Raw genomic sequence first — 7,147 nt, 5'->3', positions numbered from 1 at the left:
CTACAGGGAAGTATATACGGTCCTGCCAACACATTAGAATTATTTGGGGGAGTTTTGGTCCTTCTAGGGTAGGGGCTGTCATGGTCTTTTTTTTTTTTTTTTTTAAGATTTTATTTATTTGACAGCGACCACAAGTAGGCAGAGAGGCAGGCGTGGGGGGGGGGGAAGCGGAGCAGGCTCCCCGCTGAGCAGAGAGCCCAATGGGGCGCTCAAGCCCAGGACCCCGAGACCATGACCTGAGCCAAAGGCAGAGGCTTAACCCACTGAGCCACCCAGGCGCCCGGCATGGTCATTTTTTAAAAGCGGTCCTCCATCGCTCTTACACCCCCAAGACGCTAAGGTGCAGTTACTGCTTTTTGCTTCTTTGGAACAGAAAAGTGACCAGGGAGAAGATAAGAAACATAAATCAATAAGTAGTTTCTGATCTGAACATTAGTTTAAGATAATTAGGGATTGATTTTTAGTAACAAATTATTTCCCATTCAATTAAGCTAAATGCCTATGTTTTAATGATAGGAAGGTAATCAATCTAACTTATCAATAAAAAAAAACTGTATGCCTCACAGAACTAATGACATCAGATAGGGGCTCAGAAATGCAAGAAAGATAGCTGTATCTTAGCAAAAGAAAAGGAAATGAACCAAAGGAATTCAGGCAGCTTTGAAAAAAGGATCAAACCTAGGCCACGCTGGATTTCTGGTAGTATGAAGACTTTGGTCCCTATACCCACAGGGTCTTAACCTGTGCATGAAGTAAGAAGATAAACAAGTGCTTGTAGTTTGGGTAGCAGAGTAGTTTGCCTAGTCAGGAAAGGAGTAACTGGCTCCAGTGGAATTCAGATTTTGTTGAGTGAAGCACAAGCCTGAGAACTGTGTTTGGGGACCTGAGATAGGGAAACTGAAGGACTCCATAGAGATCTGCTTTTTGTTCTTTTTCCTGCTTCTATTCTTGCTAGGATCTCCACCCCACTCCACTTTACATATTGTAATGCAAATAGCATTATGTTCTCTTCATAAGGGACAAGGAGTTAGTGATTTCTCTAGTACAGATAACATCTAAGGAAGGACCAGGTGAGAATGACTGGAGGAAGCTATTATTAGAGTGCTCCAGACCACCAGAGCTAGACTAAACACCAGGACCCCCTGGTTTCAAGGAATAACACCTGGGCCCTTGTCTTTGTTCTAATCAGTACCTGGATACCCAAGAGGACACATACAGCAGACCACCATCCTGAATAATACCCCAGACCCCAAACGAAGACAAGATTCATGTTCCTTTCCCTTCTGAGTTTCCTGGAAGCTCTGTCTGTATCTGCTCTCTTCAATAAATTCTGCTCTCACTCACCGCTGGCTCAAGGTGGATTTCAATCCTCACGAAGCCAAGATCATCTTGGCTGATCGTGCCATCAGACACACCTGCTGAAATGTATTGCATAAGAATGACACTGACTCTCTGATCTCCCTCCTTTGGCTGCTTAGTTCTTGATAAGCCTTGCATACTCAGGACCACTGAATGACAGGCAATGGTTCTTCTATCCAAAATTTGTAAACTAGAGTTTCACAGGCTATATTTTGTCAACAGATAAGCTGTGTTTATTTTGGACAGTACTTGTTGCCTTTTGTGGTTAAAAACAAAAACGAACTTAGTTTCCAACATTTAAAATAGGATATTTGAGGGACACCTGGGTGGCTCAGCCTGGTAAGCCCCTGCCTTCAGCTCAGGTCACGATCCCAGGATCCTGGAATTGAGTCCTGCCTTAGGCTCCCTGCTCAGTGGGGAGCCTGCATCTCCCTCTGCCTGCTGCTGCCCCTGCTTACGCTCTTTCTCTCTGACAAATAAACAAATAAATAAATAAAATCTTTAAAACAAAACAAAAATAAAATAGGATATTTGACATAAAAATTCAGATTATCAACTCCTCTTGAAAATGTTGAAACTCTTAACATGTTTGTATATTCTTGTATTCTTGCATTGTCACATTGCCTAGAACTGAGTAGTGCTTCCTCTTCTTTTTCTGTTTACTATAATCCCCACTAATACCAGTTCCCTAACATTAGTTGAGTTTCATTTAAGTATCATCACCTAAGTGTTGTACTGTGACAAATCAATCACTGATACTAATGAACATTGTTCGTTGCCTACCCAGCATCCATCCCCCCTCCCCTCACTTTCTGAACAGAACACAACCAGGATTTTATTCAAGTATCCATCTAGCCCCCTTTATCCCTATGTCTTAGGGAAAGCTAACTTCAATTTCATCTCTAAAAATTGTCTTAATAAAAATAGTAAGTCTCATTCCCCAAGCAAAGTCCTGGTCTTAACAATGGACCATTTGATTGGGGTTAATTGCTTGAAATACAAGAGAAACAATTTACTTATCTCCTAAATTTTTAATGTGAGGACTCTGAAACTGCTGGAAACTTCTTGCCAACCAGCTTGATAATAAAGCCAACACAGAGGTGGGCAGAACGAAGAGTCTCAGGGAAATGGTGAGGACACCCCTAACGTCACACCTCAGAGTGCTAACTTCACCCCTAACTTCAACCCACACTCAGACAAAAATTGAAAAGAGAGCACATCTTTATAGAACGCTTCAGTTTTCATCATCTAGAAAACCATATTCTCCAGCTACTAGTGAGATCTATCTTTTCTGAAAGCCTCAGTCAGCCATCTGACACCTTGAGAATGAGACTTTTCACATCACCTCTGACATAACCTGTCTGGTTCAAAGAGGTAGCCTCACCCTAAATATTGGGGAAATGGAAAAGATGAAGGGGAGGATGACAGAGACCTCTCTCATTGAACATATTCCCTATTTCTGACCAGCCACCTCCTGTTCAACATTGTAATCCAGAGAAAAAAGGATAGCCCTAGAAAAGTAAGTTTGGCCCTCATCAATAGTAGACCAGCATTTGCTATTCTGGTTTCTGACCTGACTTCATTAACTACACAATTCTGCCACGAGGTGGCAGCAGGCGACATGCTTCCATCCCCAGTTCCACTCCTAAAGCTTTGGTTGCCAAGTACTACCCTCCCTGCATTGCCCTTTGGTCCTGTCTTCAATTCACCTCAGAAATTTGGCCAACTATTTAGGGGGGGGCTCAATGCTCTCCTAAAGGACAAAGATAAGATGCTTTGGATTTTTGTTTACCATTTTGTCTATGCACCTTACAAATGTTCTGCTGTAACATTATTGTTATATCTCCATGCATTCAAATATTCCTAGAACTCTAGATTGGACTGTCTGTGTGCTAAACACAATTCCTCTATTTATTCTTACTTTTAGTCAAGTTGTATTTTATCTAGCCCGACATTACTTATTAAATATAAAGATACAGGTTCCATGGCCCCAGCTCCAGACTTAGTGAATCAGAATCTCCAGAGGAAAACTCTCTGGAAATGCAAGGTCTTGCTTTTGTTAATTCTGCCCTCCCCTTTTGGACACGTTTGAGGAACACTGCTCTAAGTGATGATATCCAGCTCCGCCTGATTGAGAGCGTTCTGTCGAACCCAGCTCCCTGCTCTTGTTCTCAGCTTCCCCTCACTCACAGACATTCACCATCGCCACACATCTTTCTTCTTCCCCACATCCCTGCCTCCTTCTCCCCAGATCACCAGGTCCACTATGTTATGCCCTCTTGGTGTGATTTCTGCAGATTGTGCTTGTGGCTTTACTCCAGGGAGGCAGAAAGCATGAGAGCTGATAGAGTCCCAAACTGCCAAAGAAGCCACCCTTCATTTAATGCTCTCCTAAAAAGCTACGTTGTGTCTATGATATAGTCATAGAATTGGTCACTTACGTTTTTATGCTATGTTTAAGTTACTAATATTTTCATGATTTTAATTTCCGTTATGTTGATAGCAAACCAAAGCATCCACTGGATGACCCAAGGATAGTGATAACCCATGATGGAGATCCCAAAACTATGAGAGTTCAAAGAATGTCACTTTGGAGTCTTGCTAAGAGACACAGAGGTCTGGGCTCCCATCTGACTCCTTGCAAATGAACGCTGAGTTTTGATGAAAGGTGGTCCTGTTCCCAGCACACAGGGATACCTCAGATGGTGATTTGTAAAGAGATTGTTGTAATTTACTCCAAAGCTACAGGCTGTGTTTATTCCTGCAGAGGGGAGAATGGAAGAAGAGCCCATTTCCCAACACTTTCGATAACCTAGTGCTATGGACTGAATCATGTTCCCCCAAAACTCAGGTGACTCCTCCCCACAATTGTGATGGTATTTGGGGTAAGGGCCTATCCAAACAATTTGTACACTTTACAAACAAAATTTCATTGAAATGTTGATATAGTACGTTCTATTTATAGAATAATTAAAGGAGAAATGAAATTTTCTAGTATTTAATCTTCCCAACCAGAAACACATCATCTCTTTCCATTATCTTAATCCTTTATTTATGTTCTAGTAAGATTTCATGGTTTTCTTCTTATAAGTCTTTCAAGTCACTTATCAAGTTTATATCTAGACAGTCTGAGGTTTTGTTGCTTTCAATAATAAGACTTTTTACACTGTATTTTTCCAATCGTTTATAAGTGCTATATAGGACAACTATGTATTTTTTGTATTTGACTTATTATCTTAGAAAACTGTGTGATGAGTCTCTTGGATATGGGGGAGGGGCAAGGATGGAGAACAATCATAGCATCTGCAAATAAGGATAGGGTTTGTTCTGTTTTGTTTTGTTTTTTGCTGCCTTTCCTGTATGTTGTAGAGAACCCATCACCAGCCCTTGGGTTTCTTTTTGTAATATAAGTACCTGATTTAAGCTTTTTTTTTTTTTTAAGATTTTATTTATTTATTTGACAGAGAGAGACACAGTGAGAGAGGGAACAAGCAGAGGGAGTCCGAGAGGGAGAAGCAGACTTCTCACTGAGCAGAGAGCCCGATGCGAGACTAGATCCCAGAACCCTGGGATCATGACCTGAGCCGAAGGCAGATGCTTAACGACTGAGCCCCCCAGGCACCCCGTGATTGAAGCTTGGATTGCTGAAGCCTCCACTTGAAAGAATACTATCTTGAATAAGCACAAGATCAGATAAAGAATCAAACCACTTCCCCATCCCCTAGGCTCCTTTGTTTTAGAAATGTTGGATTTGATAACTGACCCTTTAGGCCACTGGTTTGTTTTGTTGTTTTCTCTCTGCTATCACTTTAAATTCCCACCCTTAAATTTAGATTCACTAAGAGTGAGTCTGGGAACCTCTCGGCCCCTACACTCAACCCCAACAGAGGCAGAACCCCAGGTCCTTGTGTGCACTTGCCCCTTCCAACCCTGCCACCACCCTACCACCCAAGCTCTGTGTGGCTCCAGGAATGCTGTGTAATTTCCAGGTTCTGGAAGAAATAAACCTTTATTTTTTCAAAGTTTCCTGATGGTCGTTGCCGAGTAGCATCTTGTAATCATGTCTTTCAAAAGTGAACAGCTCACTGATCCACCTAGGTCAACCATCTAAATCATATCTGTCTTTTAAGGTCCAATTCAAGTCTCTATTCTGTTGACTAAGACTTTCCAGATTATGTCCCAGTTCTTGGGGCTCAAACCTACCAGCTCTGACAATGAAGGTAATGTTAAAACTTGGAATACAATGGAAGGTAGAGGTATCTCTAGAGAAGACTGGCTGATCAGTATGGAGTTTCCTCCGCAAGTGGTTTTATATAGGTGAAGTCACTTATTTCCCTCTCCAGGGCAAATACACAGAGCTGATTACAATTTTAGGAACTCCCAAGGGCAATCAGGGACTAAATAAAACATTCATTATATGCAATGTTATAACCCAAATGCCGATTTGTTAATTATTTCAACAAGACCAGACGTTTATATTCCTTGTAGCTGGTCTGTACATGAAGCCACATTTATAAATAATCAGAAGACTGCTTAGCAAATCCAGAATCTAAACAAGCAAAATGAGATATATTATTTTAATACTGATGGGAGCTATCAAGAAGAGCTGACTTAAGTTATGGGACAACTTCACAATGGAAAATGTGTCTAGGGCGCCTGGGTGGCTCAGTGGGTTAAGCCGCTGCCTTCGGCTCAGGTCATGATCTCAGGGTCCTGGGATCGAGTCCCGCACCGGGCTCTCTGCTCAGCAGGGAGCCTGCTTCCCTCTCTCTCTCTCTCTGCCTGCCTCTCTGCCTACTTGTGATCTCTCTCTGTCAAATAAATAAATAAAATCTTTAAAAAAAAAAAAAAAGAAAAGAAAATGTGTCTAACTTTACATGAACACCATGACATTATGAATAGTATGATCTCATTTCCATTTTTTAAATTAAACTATATTGTATGATCAAAATTTGCTAAGAGAAGTAGAACTTAAATGCTCTCACACACAAAAATTCATTTCTCACCAATTTTTTTTTTTTTTTTTTTTTTTTTTAGTAAAGCAATAGAAGTCTATTAAGCAGAGATACAGAAAAAGCTCTCAAGAGTGAGAGGGGTCCCAACAGGGCTGCCAAGGAGGGCCTTTAGGATTGGTCTAAATCTAACTAGGGAACTTAAATTCTTTTAACACCTCTATTGATAACACCTCCACAAAAAATTTCTTACGCACACACAAAAATAATCCTTATCCCAGGTCAGGATAATTGTATGTGTCCAGTTCAACCCCTCAGAGCACAAATTTGGACAGTCAGGTTTCCAGGCACACTATCTCTCACCCTTGGAATTTACAGACATCTCAAAAGAATGCACGTGAACAGAGACCAGACATCTTCCCCAGAAGCGGTCAAGAGAGGTGAGCTAGATCACTAAACTCCCAAGAATCTATACCATGCCATGTTCACAGTCCAATTATGGTCTTAATTTCAGCAAAACGACATCAAGCATCATGTTAAAATGTTGTTCACGTGAAGCTTATTTGATTTTCTCTATATTTAATTTGTATATGTTTTGATCTGTGTAGCTATATAAGCACAGGCATTTATACCGCGATGATGTTTATACATGTTTTAACTAACATTATAATAAAAATAATTTAGGTAAGTACTAGGTGGTCCATGAGAAATTTGTTTTCCTTTAGAGAGGGACCTGTACATTACTTAAGTTTGAGAAATGCTATTTATTAATTTTATATGTGCTGTCCTGTGTGGCTCATGATGATTATCTATGTCTAGCTTTTAAATAACTCTCA

The sequence above is a fragment of the Martes martes genome (genome assembly GCF_963455335.1).
Source record: "Martes martes genome assembly, chromosome: 12".
Lineage (NCBI taxonomy): Eukaryota > Metazoa > Chordata > Mammalia > Carnivora > Mustelidae > Martes > Martes martes.
The sequence above is the reverse complement of the archived record's forward strand: the minus strand, read 5'-3'. Positions refer to the sequence as shown.